Here is a 15,325-nt window from a genome sequence, read left to right on the forward strand (position 1 = left end):
CCAAGAAACTGTACAAATTCAAAGTCTACTCATTTTGGCCTCCCTAATGTTACAGCACAAGTGAGACCCAGAATTCAACTATACTCGTGGGAAAAAGCAGTTCCTGGATTATAACTGTCATCAAATTCTTCTATTGGGAGAAATTACTTATTGCCTATTTACCCTCTCTTTATGATTTCAAAGATGTCTATACTATTGCCTCCTCATACCATTCAGCTGTCTCTTCTTCACACTGAAGGGCTGTAACTATTTAATCCCTTATTGCATGGAAGCAATTGTTTTCTTTCGTTTACCGTGTCATCCTTCTCTGTATCTTCTTTGGTTTTACAATACTCTTTCTGAGATGATGCAACCAGACGTAGCATTTAGGCAACAGCAAACCTTGCATTTATGCAGGGTAAAAATGAGATTTTTCCTTCTTTTTCGTTCTTCATACTCTAAACTTATTGACAGATGTCTACGTTGAGATGACATTTTAAAGAAGGATCCTCTTTCCCTTTTCTGAGCAGCAATGGTATTTTAGGGCCTATTCATGCATTTGTACTGTCATGTGACTTCTACTATAAATACATGTAAATTTGCATTTATCAACACTGAATTTCATCTGCCATTTTATTACCAATATCAAAAGGGGTACTGTGATTTTTCCCCAAGTTTAATACACACTCTTAATATTTGTCTCTGCATCAGCCCATCCAAAGCATACGCAGTTTTTTCAACTAAACACAAACATGAAATTCCCTTGTAACCTGCATTCTCTTCCCCCTCTTATTCACTGCCACAGCAATGCTAGCAATGCTCATTTATGAAACTTTGACAGTTTACAGAATGATTACTTCATTTGTAATTGCTTCAAAGTTTTTCATCTCTATTAGAGGCAAAATCATAGAAAGACTAGGCAGCAGTTGCTGTAAAAGCTAACAAAAACATAGAAAACAGATGCTTCTTCCATCCAAAAGCTCCAAGTCATAACAAGAAAAAAAAAAAAACCAAAACCACCAGATCTGCAAATTCACTTTGCCCATATTACCAGTTCCTACTGGCTCTTGGATGCCATCTTGCTTCCCCAGACTCTCCAATGCCAAAAGCTAATGTGGTCCTGTGAACAATTTTTTCTTCTACTGCTCCACCAAAACACAGACCATAAAAACAAAACATTGTTCAAAGATTCATGTTCTTCCTGCTGTTTGTCCTTACAAGCAACAAGGCAAGACTGCATCTAAACATAAGACTTGTCAGTTAGACTTCAGTCTAACTTGACTAAGTTCCTAGACTTCCCGCCTTGTGTCTCTTCCTCAGATAGCAGGAAGCTACTTACATCCTCGTTAATTATGGCAATTAATATAGTCACCTTACCAAGCTGCCAGTGAGACAAAAGAAAAGTTCTGTACTCTGAAGAGCTCCAGCATGAGATGAGCCAATCTCTTATTCAATTGCAAATACCCTATTTATGTCCCCAAGGACTTTTATATGGTCAGTTTGCACTTCAGAAAGTTTTGCTGCACTCGCAGTAAAAAAAAGCAAAACCAACATACTCCAGAGTATTATGAGTCAAAACCCAAACAATCACAAGATTTTAAGTATTGCATATGGGGTTTTTTTTCCTTATGGCTTTACAGCTGTTTAGGCTCACATTTGTGCTTTTAAATTTGAAACTAAAAATGCTTCTTTTCTTAATGGAAAGCTGATATCCTCACATAATCACAAAACTTCAGAACCCACACTTTAAGAGAATAAACATCACAAGCTGGCAGTATTAAAAAACATGAGCTGATGATACTGACAACAAGCCAAAAGTGGTAATCAGCATGAGGTATTAGGACAAATATTCTGTCCTTACTAAATGCAGATTTTCTCACTTAATAAAAGCTTACATTTCTAAACTTTCGTGAAATTCATCACTGTCCTGCCTCAAGCTTGGAGCTCTGACTGAAGAATTCAGGAGCAGCACGCTGCACAGCAACACAGGGCCCCACCACCTGTTGAACCTGGGAGTAATTTACAAGGACACTGTAGGGCTATTCGTAAGAGAGTAGCCCATTTTCAGAAACTGGGACATATTTTTTGATCTAATGACATCTACCACTCTAATGCAATCCTCATCATGAAAAAAGTAAAATGGTAAAGTAATTTGATTTTAAATGTGCTATTTGACTTGTTTCTTCAGTGTGTGTATCTGAAGAGAAAGAAATTTCTGGCACTGCACTACTCCTGTGACTTCACAGAATCTTGTGCTGGAAATTATAATCACATTAAGGCATTCTTTTGTGTGTCCAAGGAAGCTATATAAAGTTTCACTGGTTGTAACAGCCACCTCTAAATCAAAAGTTTACCTACGGAATTCAATAACGCTTCCTATTGCAGGATGAGCAAGTATAGTATTTGACTTTTACCTCCTGCAAAGGAATTCTACACTTCCGCTCACTGATCTATCTTTAACCAGGTAATTTCCAGTGAGTTAAGTCACCAATATTTGTATTTCCCTTTCTATGTGGCTGATAACGTCTTTCATTCAAAAACTGTTTGTAATACTGGCTAGGTAGATTCTGCCAAGGAGGATGATTATTTTTTTTCCTGAGCACCTCTCTTCCAGGTCTTTAGTCAGATCAGGTTCTTGAACTACCAAAATTACTTAAGTCTGAAGCATGCTCATTCAGAGGAGGTCGTCTCCCAGAATTTATTCCATTTGCCATTCCGGTTGATTTAGATTTGAATATTATGCCTCATAGAGCTGAAATATCAACAGGAACCTAGCCACAACAACTTCTATAGGTGAGGGTCTCAACAATTTGTTTCGGGTTTCTTCCTATATTGCTACGTTGATGCAGAAAGCACTAAGAAGCAGCAGCCCTCTCACTTCCAGATTAAGTGATCCTGGCTATGCATATAATAGCAAGTAGTGCAGCATTGCAAGAGCTGGTGCTGAAGACCAAGTATTCATTCTACATACTTCAGGTATTTTACTTCAGACTAGTTCTGATCTGGTCCTGAGGCCTGAAAACCCATTAGTTAAGAGCATCTTCCATTCTGGTTTCATCTGAAAAATATCAAGTTCATGTGATCCATGATCACTCTGAAATGCAAATCTATGTACATTTAGTAGTGGTGAGTAAGATTCACTTCAAAAATTCGTATCTGATCCAAATACTAATACAGTTGCATGCACTCTACACTAGCTGATCTTACACCTGTTAGTTGCCTTCTTTCCTGCATTTAGCTATATGTTTCTCTTGAAACAACAGTCAGACCCCTCACCCTTGCGCCTAATCAGTTTCTCAAACTGAAGAAGGGATAGTATCTTAAGATATAAGCCATTGTGCTCTACAGAGGGCGTAAAATGTCAAGGATATGTCAATAGCTGATAGATGAGTCAACAGACAGCCCCAATAATCCTTATAGTTAACATGACAAAAGACAAAATTCATATAATGAGAAGAATGTTTAGCAAACGGTGAGAGAGCAAGGCTACATAGATCTTTGTCGCTCATATTGCAGGTGATATATCAAACACCTGGATGTGCCTCAGAGGAAAAATCCAGCATTCCCAGTATGGACCCTCCCCTATCTTTCCTTATTCAAAGAACAGCAGTTACTGGTTTACAAAGTTCCAGTGGAGTAAGACTATAACCTTCAATAATGCCATTTCTAATATAAGAAAGAATACTTTCTATGGCCTGCAGATACCAAACAAGGTAACAGGCAATGGCAACGGAAAAACAGGATCTGAAGTAGAACAGAACCATTAAGTGATCATGATCTATCCTGTATTACCACTTTCCAAATCAAACCTGCCCAATTAAATTAAAGGGTCCTAAATAAAAGGGAAGGTCTTAAAGGTAAGCTGTCCAAGAAAGAAAAGTTGCTGAGAAACATTTTTTTCTTTTAATATCACCTAATGTTTTTCTAAGAACACCGCAACTTGTTATATGCAGCTTTCCCCAGTGAAGCAAGACTTTGCCCGAATGCTGACTATCCAGAACTTGAGGTCAAGACCATTCAGAAACCAAGAAACTCCAAAGTCATTTCAAGGCCTATTCATCTAAAATTTGAAAATTTAGTTCAAGTTACTCAAAAACTACCCAAATCTTAGCTTCTGTGTGCACGAACAGAGGAGTAAAACAGTTCATAACAGCTAACAAATGTACAAAGAACCAAAAAAATCCAAACATATTACAGTTAAAAAAAAAAATCCCATAAAAAGCAACAACGATTCTACCACCGTAAGAGTGTACACTCTCTTGGCGTGTTCATGCTTAACTTTAAAGAAAGAAAACAGAAAAAAAAATCACTAAAGTTGATGTGGTGGTTCATGCAAGAAGTGTTATCTTCAATTTCAGGTTGGAATATACTCTTCATTACCTGCCCAGGAAACATTCTTATATGCAACTAAGATAGTATAGGATACAATTTAAGGATAAGCTATCGTATTAAAAATGCTAAATATACAAAATTAAACAGGTTGTCAAATTTATCTTACAACTCTCAGGGCCATATAAGACCTCTTCATTTTTTATGGTCACACTGATTCAAATTGCTACATCATCCTCTAAAGTAGCTTTTAAAAGCTCTACACAGATCAGGTTGATACACGCAACAGTTCAGTGTAAGATCCTTATCTAGTGCAGAGGATGCTGCTAAGAAGTATATTGTGAAAGTCTACTCAGCAGCTTAAAATTTGCACTGCAAGTATCACATATGAAAAATTGAAACATGGCTATTGTTTCCTCACAAGTTCTGCAAGCAAAAATTGCAAGACTGGCCACATGCCATGCTTTTCACAAGATACATCATGCTGTAATTTCTTAGATTAAGCATATTGTACCGAATATCGGCCAATCAACACATGTCTATCTATGCACTATAATCCTTCCAGACACACGCAGCAAGAATGAAGCAGAAGAAGGTTGCAGATACACCACATGATTACATAGTCAAAAAAACCTACAAATCTACATTGATGCAGCTATGTTTGCATAGTATATTTTAAAGGAGTTAACTTGCCAATGCAAGGATAATAAACTGTATGAATAAAAGGTGCCTCTAAATGAGTGAAGATGGATTATTTTCTAGAGGTTGAACCTGGTTTAGGTACGTTGATTAAAAAAACAACAACAAAAAAACCCCACACACTACTCCTAACACTGTAATTACATTAATACAAGAATATAAAAGGCTTCAGGCTCAAGAACCTTTTCTAGCTATTAACGATACAGGGGCTAATGCTACTCTTCTGTTACAATGCAAAACCAGACCAGAGCACCACAGAAGATACTCTTCTAATATCAGTGCTTTATCAAATGGCATTAGCCGTAAATTAAGGATCACACTGGAAGTAGGAAAGGTCCTACACAGGTTCTGGGTATCTACTCATACAAGCTTCAGGGCCACAGTCCAAGCTGTCTCCAGCTGACTTGGCTTTGAGCAGGGTTTGAACATTTTCAATAACGTGCTGATACTAGCAGGTGCTGCACATGTTCAGTATTCCTTGGGATCACCTCCTTAAAGGAGAAAAAAGCCTCCATCAATGTAGTCCCTATCCAGGAAAAATCTGGAGAAGAACCTTCCTATGCAAGTCAGGGAAGAGCTAGCTGAGAGCAGACTTGTTGCCAAGAGGGAACGACTCCTGAGTCCATGCTGCAGCAAACCTGACCTCAGTTATCCTAGCCTCTTCCCACTAAACATCCCACTGCTAACCAAAACTTTTCCTAATGCTTTGTCAAGGGACTCCTGCAGCCAGAAACAACTGCATCCTTCACCCTGCTGTCTGCTTCTCACTAAAGGCAGAGGAGAAAACCTTGCTGCCTGCAGGCTGCAAGAGAGGTGCTCAACGTGAGGAAGGCAAAGGGGCCTTCTGCTTAAGTTTTGAAGCCCATGTAGGTGCAAGATCCTAGCATAAACCACAAAATTCCTTGACATGTACAGCTTTTTGCTACTGCGGTTACAAAAATAACAAGGAGGTGGTTGTTCTACATCTATAGGTTAACGTCCGTACTACAAGTCTTGCATAAATAAAGAGCAGGCCCACCTTTACATGAGGGCAGACTGTGGCAACAGCTTGGTCCTCCAGGCTGAAAGGGGGTTGTAGACAACCAGTTGTCTACCTCTGCACCATCAATTCTTTTTGTCTGAGCAGACTTTCTAAAGGTGCTTGAACCCACTGTACATTACAAAGAAAAGCCATTCCATTTACCACCATTGACAGAGAAAGGAGAAGGAGGACCAACCTCCTGCATTTGGTGAAGGTGAGGACTGGAAGGGGAAGTCCTCTGCACAAACACATGATAAAATATTTGAACTGCCAAACAGAATTTGTTTTCTTTCCAAGTTATACACAGATGCAAAATATTAAAAAATTTCCTATTTTTTCTCCTTTAGTTCAAAAGAGTTGATGCCAGTTGCAACAAGTATTCCAAAGATCAAGGGACTCCTACTGTACAAGAAGTAGGTAACCCCAGTAACAAGTGCTGGTCAGTGATAGACGAAGGCATCTTGGATTGTCCCGCAGCATCAGTGGACCAGCACTCTCTTTAAATTATTATCCCCAACCCCTGCCTTGCACCATCTATAAAAAATAACTTGGCTGATCTGTAACAACTTCTACCTCAAAAGAATCCTTTATGTTTCATATGGCACTATAATATGCACGGTGAGACTCATGAGACCTTGAGAAAATCTATCTTCAGAGATACTCTCTGATACAACAGAAACATAAGCAAAAGTTGCATGAGCGCTCAGGATATCGTTATCCTGTCAGATTCACTTTTTTTAGAGATGGCACCAAAGAAGGCCACACAACAGAAAAGGGGGAAAGGATCAACTGAAGAAAAAGAGTAAGAAAAAAAACGTAGAGCTATTTAATCCCCTCCTCCCTCTAGTTAATACAAAAACATGCTCTCAGTTTCCAAGGCTTATTAAATTTATTGTTCTCGGAGTGGCTGGCCTTCCACACAACAGCCTGTAGCAGTCACAAAGGTTAATGCAAGCATTTCAAAAAGTACAGGGTGGCCAGTTTCATCTGGAAATAAGTTTATAAAGGAAAAAATCTAAGACACAGCTCCAGGCTCTCAAGGAGCTACAAGGCTGTGCTTGGCACATAGCAAGTTTATTATCAGTATTTCATTAACTAGATTCTTAAAGAGAAGTCTACCTACCATTTCTGCAACACAGGACTCATTTTCTACTCCCTCTCTGTTATTCAAATTCAGGAAGGAAAGCCTAAAACATTTTTTGGTATAAAGCTGAAAACCCCAAAATACATCTAAGCTACACGGACACAAGAATAATATTTAAGTAAATATTTAGTATACTTCTGATTAAGTTAATTTCATCATCAGAGAAGGAAAGGTCAGCCACTGCATGCAGCTCTCATCTCAATGCAGTAAATCTTCAAATCAATTCACCAAAAAGAGCATTTTGTTGAGGTTTTGCTGACTGGCTGGTGAACCACCCTTGAAAGCCTACACCCATGAGCATCTCACGAGAAGACACAAAAAGGCTGAGTCAAGTTTCTAACTCCAAATACTTCCTGACTGGTCGCACCAGATACCAACAGCGAACAGGGGTGGCCAGAAGAGCCCTACTCCTTATTGCCCCAGCTGACTCTTCGCAGCACTTCACAGCGAAGGAGGGGGCACAGTTTACAGGCTAGCGCTCAGAGAAGCGAAACCCGAGCGATGGATGGGCCCCTTACGCTCTCCCGCTGTCATGCTGAAACCAGGTAAAAGGTACCGTACTAAAATAAAGTCATCAGCTTACTACCTAGCCGTGCCACAGGGCTTCCCCGCCGAGCGTACGTCGGTGACTCTGAACTCCAGCCACGACCCCAGCCTGAAGCGCGCGGCTGCGATACGATCTCCCGCAGGCGAATAAAGCCAATATTCATTAAAGAGCAATAAACGTTACCCCTGAATACCAGCTGCCCGGGCGCAGGGCTGATCCCGCCCAGGGTTACAATTTAGTTCATTCAAGCGTACCCTATGCTCATGCATTTAGGAAAAAAACAGCGACCCGGGTCACGGCTTTAGCAATCTAATAGCGGCCAAATGAGCGGGGCGGCCGCACGCTTCAGCGGAACCCAGCCGGTTTATCGCCCTTTAACAGCTCGGCAAGCCGGGGGAAGGCAGCGCGGCTGGCCTCTGCAGCCCACCGCCCCACCTGCCCCCTCCACACCCCCTCCCCGCCGGGGAAGCCGCCTCAGCCGTGGCGCGCTCGGCAAGATGTCCGACGGGCCAGCGGCGGGGGGCGGCGCGGCGGGGGGGCGCCCCGGTCCCGCCGGGGGACCTACCAGGTAATCCATGTACCGGGTGGCGCCGAGCGCCGCGCTGCCGAGGAGGTCTCCGGAGCCGCGGGCGCCCGCCCGGCTGACAGCGGCGCTGGGCCACCGGGCGCCCCGCCGTCAAGGGGAACGGCGCTTCCTGCCGCCGCCCCGCCGGCCTCGGAGGCGCGGGGGGCTCGCCCGCCGCCGCAAGGTGCAGGGCTGGGGGAGGGTCGGCCGCCGCCGCCCCGAGGGCCAGCGGAGGGTCCGGGGGCGCCGGCGCTGCCCCGCCGGCGCTGTCAGAGCCGCCCGCTGCTGCCGCCGCCACTGCCCGCACCTCACCGCGCTGCAGCGGCCCTGCGCGCGCGGGGGAGAGGGGCGGGGGGGAGGGGCGCGTGGCGGCGGGGCGCGCGGTGAGGGGGCGAGGTAGGCGGGGGGGGGGGGGGGGGCGGCCGCGGCACAGCCAACCCCAGCCCGGCGCCCGCGGCGCCCCGGCGCTCGCCAGCAGCCAGAGCCCCTGCCCCGCCTCGCTCCGCTCCGCCCCGCGCGACGTCGCTATCAGCTGATCGCACACGTGGGGCGCGAGGAGGATGCTCTTAAAGGCGTACGCGCCCGTCAGGGACCGCGGAAGTTGTGGTGAGGCCCGGTGGTGCGGTTCGCCCTCTGCTTCCCGCCCTGGGAAGGTGACTGGGGCTTCCACCTAGAAGGGCCCGGTGCCTCGTCAGTGGGGCCTTCCCGTGGGGGGCAAGGTGAGGGGCTAGAGTCTGCCGCGCTGCGGGAGGAGGAGCGGGGTGAACCCGCAGGCTCCGGCTGCCAGCCGAGCGGGTGGTGCTGCTGTGCTCGGCGCTGAGCCTCGGCCTCCGGGGCACACGGGACGGGACCGCCGGGCCCGGTGGAGAGGGGGTGGCACACCTCCGGGTAGAGCTTGTTATGTGTGGCTTAAGGCTTCGTCGCTTGCGGTGTTGGCAAAGCCACCCGTGACGGTGGCGGGGGCCGGGGGCCAGCGGCGGTCCGTAGGCTCCGGCGGGCTGTGCTGTGCTGTGGGAAGCTGGCGTCTCGCTCCCTGCGTGCCTCCAGCGCGGCTTTCAACTTGATGAGGACCCCGCCGCAGAGGCCCTTCACTCGCCGCAGCTGCCGGTGGTCGGGGCTGAGGGAGCACCCTGGGAGCAGCGGGGTTCCTCACCCCGAGTGGGGAGCGATCCGGTTTGCAGGTACTGACGTACTGCTGATGGGTAGGGACAAAAGCCCTGTCCCTAACCTCAGCAGAAACAAGCTGTTATCGGGAGGGACTGAAGTACCTAAACCACATTCAGCAAAACCCCTGAATAAACTTATTTCTGAGAAATTTGATGTAGGCTGGTAGAAGTTTTATCTTCTTTATCCTGTAGTGTAATTCCCCCAACCACCTGTGAAAGCAATGCTTGTATCTTGTACTGCAAGCTGACATCTGACCCGTAGGCTTTTCCATAAACTTGTAACATTAATAGTAACACCCGTCTTGCTGGAGAAATAGGATGAAACTTCTCAATGTGACTGTGGGATAGGAAATCTAAAAGACAGTATCAAGTGAGATAATTAAAAAAAAAAACCACCATGGTGTAATAAAAAGCATTGTAAAAGTAGGAAAGGAGGAATAAATGAGGAATGTGTATTTGTGAGGATATTAGTAAGCAGTTGGCTGAGATTTAGTAAACTGGGGTGGGGATGTGTAAGTGCAATTGCTTAAAAAAACTAATTTTTGCAGTGAATTAACTGAGCCTGTTTGCAACAAGCCTTATCAACACTGTCTGACACTGACTGGATGTTGTAAGGTGTTCCCCCTGTTTGCCTAAAAGGCAGATAGATCTTGTCAATGACTAATTCATTTTCCTCATGTGTCTAGTCTAGAAAAAACTTGCTTCCTTTGACCTTCCTTACTTTACCTTGAGAATCACTGTCAAATACAGCTGCATAGCAGATTGAATTTAATTTACGTGAGTACAAATTAATTTTTTTACTTTGAGTCATTAAGAAATGTTAGTATTTTAATAGCTAAGGGGTAGAAAGAGGGATACAGGCTTGGCCTTTGCTGCTATTCAGTATTTTCACTGTTTTCTGTATAGTCACAGCCATTGCCGGCAACTTTCTGCTGATCACGAGATGTCTTTTGACAGTGGGAACTACAGGGTGAAAGGAGGTAGCTAAAGTATGCCTCAATAATGTAACAAAGGAACTGCAGGAAATGTGGATTTCATCATTCTTGTATCGTTGTGTGTGATTTTTTTAACATTTTTAGTGCTTTCCCATTAACCTTTAAAACTCTATTTCTTCTTTTTGGTAGCAGTAATACATCACTCTTGAGACTTGTTGCCTTTAGATGCTTCTGTAAATGAAGGGTGACTGGAAGAGAATTTAAAGGAGGGCATCAAGAACAAGCACAGATTTCAGAAGTGTTTCCTGTGAAAGTAATGGGAAAGGACTGGGAATTATTTCTTCTAGAGCTGATTGAGGGGAAAATAGAATCCATATGTACAGAGTTGCTGCAAAGAGGATGTGATGGGAAAAAAAGTGATTGGCTTGCATTGCAGTGAGGGAGATTTAGGTCAGACACTAGAAAACACTTTAATGGGAAGGATAATAAAACATGGACAGACATCACAACCAAAAGCAGTAGAATTTCTGAGAGTCATCATGACTAACATAAACATTTCTCAGGTGTGGTTTAGTTAGCACTGATTTAGATCTGGAGAAATTAAACTAGAAGACTCTTCTTGTTTATGTGGACCTGATTATGAAAATACAATGTGCTTATACTTGCAAAGAAAAATACTTACTCCCAAATGACTATTTTATACATGAGATTTTCTTTCTAGCTTATAAACAAGTCCTTGTAAATTGATGTTCTGGTCAGCTCCTAAAATCAGAAAAATTCTAATGTATACACTGCAAATCCCACAGACTTGATTGAGAGAGAAACCAAGCCTAAGCTTAGATATTAGTCATTCTGATCACTATAAACACACAAGTCATTTGGGCATTGTGTAGCCTTATGGCACAGTCATTTTATGACATAAAGTGAAGATTACCATTGAACAACAGCAGAATGTAAGCAGAATACAAGTCCTACAACACATGCCTTCTTGCCTACATAAAAGTCATCATGTTACTGAGATTCTTCTAGCAAGTCCTGTAGGATTTCTTTCATCTAAAAAGAAGTTCAGCTTTTTATTGGAATATATACCTAATGCAGTGTTAGCTATTTTCATAAAGAAGCTTGCCAGCAGGAACTAACATGTCAAGATAGAAGGGAAAAGATTGAAGTATTTTAATGGGGCAAAACTTCATGTGGTGGCTATTAGGTAATAACTCTTGTTCCAAAAAGTGAAATGAGCTTCTTCACAGAAGAGTGAGTGTATCTTCAGTTAAATCATGTTGCAAAAATTATTTCTGTAAAACTTGTATGAAAAATAATCAATCTTGGGCTCAGGCTTTGACCTTGAGAAGTGCTGAGCACAACTGTTAATCATCTGTTGTTTATGTCAGTGCAATTTAATGAGTTCGAACATTTTAACCTATGATTGCCACTTGCCAAATTCAAGGTTTTACAGCACTAGCAGTCAACAAACTGTGGAGGTGGAATTGACATAAAATGTATCTGTTCATTAGTAGATATTAGCAAAATGGGAATTTAAAATGTAAATACCAATGAATATGCCTATTTCCAAACATATCTGAATGGAATTAGTAGGGTTTCTTCAGAATTGTATAGTCAACTGTATAGATACAAGTTGTCCAGCAAAGCATTATCTTGGAAAACAACTTGAGCAACAGGCATACTTTAGTATATCTTTTGGTCAGAACACTTTAATGTCTGGTCTCATTAGTTAAATAGATTCTGGCAAAGATAGTACTTGTATAGAAGTCCTGCAGAAAGCAGTACTATTCATGCAGTAGCAGTACACAGGAACAGTGTGGCCAGTGTTCCCGCATCATAGACTTATAGAATGGTTTGGGTTGGAAGGGACCTTAAAGATCACCTAGTTCCAACCCCCCTGCTGCAGGCAGGGACACCCTCCACTAGATCACGTTGCCCAAAGCCCCATCCAACCTGGTCTTAAACACTTCCAGGGAGGGGGCATCCACAGCTTCTCTGGGCAACCTGTGCCAGTGCCTCACCACCCTCACAGTAAAGAATTTCTTCCTAACATCTAATCTAAATCGACCCTCCTTCAGCTTGAACCCATTACCCCTTGTCCTGTCACTACACTCCCTGATAAACAGTCCCTCTCCAGCTTTCCTGTAGGCCCCTTCAGGTACTGGAAGGCCGCAATTAGATGTCCCTGGAGCCTTCTCTTGTCCAGGGTGAACAATCCCAACTCTCTCAGCCTGACCTCATAGGAGAGGTGCTCCATCCCTCCCATCAGCTTCGTGGCCCTCCTCTGGACTTACTCCAACAGCTCCATGTCTCTGCTGTACTGGGGCCCCCAGAGCTGGACGCAGTACTCCAGGTGGGGTCTCACAAGAGCAGGGTAGAGGAGCAGGATCACCTCCCTTGACCTGCTGGTCACACCTTTTTTGATGCAGCCCAGGATATGGTTGGCTTTCTGGGCTGCGAGCGCACACTGCTGGCTCATGTTGAGCTTTTCATCAATCAACATCCCCAAGTCCTTCTCCTCGGGGCTGCTTTCAATCCATTCCTCGCCCAGCCTATAGTCATGCTTCGGAGTGTGCCAATCCACGTGCAGGACCTTGCACTTGGCCTTGTTGAACTTCATGCGGTTTGCATGGGCCCACCTCTCCAGCCTGTGGAGGTCCCTCTGGATGGCATCCCTTCCCTCCAGCGTGTAGAGCACACCACACAGCTTGGTGTCGTCAGCAAACTTGGTGAGGGTGCACTCGATCCCACTGTCCATGTCACTGACAAAGATGTTGAACAGTGCCGGTCCCAGTACCGACCCCTGAGGAACACCACTCGTCACTGTTCTCTACTTGGACATTGAGCCGTTGACCACAGCTCTTTGAGTGCGACCATCCAGCCAATTCCTTATCCACCAAGTGGTCCATCCATCGAATCCATGGTTTGAATGACCTGAACACTGCATGTTTTATAAATGGTGCCCTAAAACAAAGAGACCTAGTGGTACATCAGTGATTCAGGCAATCTAAACCACTTTGCCACATCAGAATAACTTCATTCATTGAGAGAACAAAATGCATGGTGTGTTTGTTCTCCCCTTGTTCCCCTTATCCTGCCCAATTGCCTTACTTCTTAATAACCTTAGGTGAAAGTCAACCGACTTTTGTTTATTAGCAAGAAGGCAGTTGTACTAATCTTCAGTTTTTACTGATATAAGGTATGCAGATAGCTCTGTTTAAGAAGCTTAATTAAAGAAAAAAAGTATTACCCTTCTAATTAAAGGGGAGAAACAGAGATAAAGAATTCAATATCTCTGAAAGAGACTATCTTACTCGTACTGTGTTATGTTTCAACATTCAGTTTTCCATGGTACAAGGTTGTTACAGAGGGCATACATAAACCCTCGTCTTGGCAAGTCGTAGGATAGTTAGCAGCAGGAAAGCAAAACATTATAACATGTAGCTTCATGTTAATACCATATCCTTACTGTGGAATAATAAAATCTGTAGAGAAAAGCCTCACATAAAAATATGCACCACTTTGACTCAGGATACTCATACAGTAATGTAAAATGCTCCCAAATACTACAAAATCCCTTTATTGGGCATGGCTAGAAATTTAAAATTTGATGCCTTAAAATACACAAATTATGTTTAGTTCAAAAAGACGTATTATGTATAAAATTGTTTCCAACTTCATTGTCAGAACAGACAAGAAGCTGTAAATAAGAAGTAAGGCTCGTTAGACGAGGAGTGAGGTTCAGCAGCTGGAAAAATGATGGAAAAATGTATTATTTGAAGGGTCTAATGGTAATAGGTTTCTCAATATAAATTTTAACAGTAAATGTGTGTGGCCAATTGTCAACAAAAGTATTTCCTAGAAAGATCCAGAAAGGCATAAAAATGGAAAAAGAACCGGACATAGAAATCAAAGAATGGGGATTTTCATAGGGAGAGTTCGAGTATTCAATAGAGCCCAAGAGCAGCTGGCAGTTGTAGTTGCAGCTCTAATTTTGGTAAGTGACCTGGAGCCTCCTGTTAAACAAACTCATCTGACTGTTGCCAGCAAGAGGGAGAAGCTGCTCTGAGTAAATAAAACTTGAAGCGATTTGCAACTCCTTATCACATATATTGACAGATGTCAACATGCAGAGGTACTACAGACAAAGGTGAATGAGCGCTATGGGAGAAGCAAGACCTCTCAGTCAAAAATCTTCTCTTTGTGCTGTAATGCTTTGCTCCCTTCTGACATTATGGTCGCCACGTGTGCTATGGTTATGTATTTTTCCTACAAAAGAACACATGGATATGAAAGCAAGCAAGCAGGCAGATTTTGAAAAGGATTTTCACCAGTTCTCCTCCCTTTTCTTGTTTCCTGAAATAGTTGTCTGTCCTTTCGGTAACCTGACTGGCAAGATAACAACAGGCAGTCTAAAAGCAAAGATTAATGGTAAAAAAAGGTCAAAAGTACCAGTTTCTGACTGTAGTTACACAGATATGAATTTAGTATAATTTTAGTGAATAATTTAATCCTATGGGATATGAATAAAGTAATTGTAATATTACATTTTATTTTACATAGGTTATTTATTTTTCTCTGTACACCAAAAATGTTACTGTTAGTACAGTAATGCAAGATTTGCATGAAGAAATTTGAATAGATTAGTCAATAGATTATATTACTGAGCAGACGTGAAATTACATATGATATTTTTTTGTTTCCATGTCACCTCAGCCCAAGTTGGTAGTGCTCATTTTACATTTCATGACTCTTCAATGGAAGGTCATGAAACAGTCCCACAGCAATAAAAGCAGGAGTTAAGAGTCCTAGTCCTAAACCAGCGACCTTGCTTGAGTAATTAGCAGAGTTTGAGGACTAAATGATCACAGACAGGGAATCTGCCTGCGTTGCAGTGGTTCTGTGTTTAAGAAACTGGAAATTTGGAAGCCCTGGAT

The 15,325-nt window shown here is 43.1% G+C and overlaps 1 protein-coding gene across 2 annotated transcripts in view; it reads right to left on the bottom strand.

Annotated features, from left to right (window-relative positions):
* Positions 1 to 8,769, bottom strand: part of ARL15 (ADP ribosylation factor like GTPase 15) — a 232,712-nt gene extending 223,943 nt beyond the window's left edge. For both annotated transcript variants that reach the window (XM_054810232.1, XM_054810233.1), the window contains exon 1: positions 8,285 to 8,769. The gene's annotated coding sequence lies outside the window, so the exon portion shown is untranslated. The remainder of the gene's footprint in view (positions 1 to 8,284) is intronic.
* Between the last annotated feature and the right edge of the window lie 6,556 nt (positions 8,770 to 15,325).

The sequence above is a fragment of the Grus americana genome, chromosome Z, assembly GCF_028858705.1.
Source record: "Grus americana isolate bGruAme1 chromosome Z, bGruAme1.mat, whole genome shotgun sequence".
NCBI classification, from domain to species: domain Eukaryota; kingdom Metazoa; phylum Chordata; class Aves; order Gruiformes; family Gruidae; genus Grus; species Grus americana.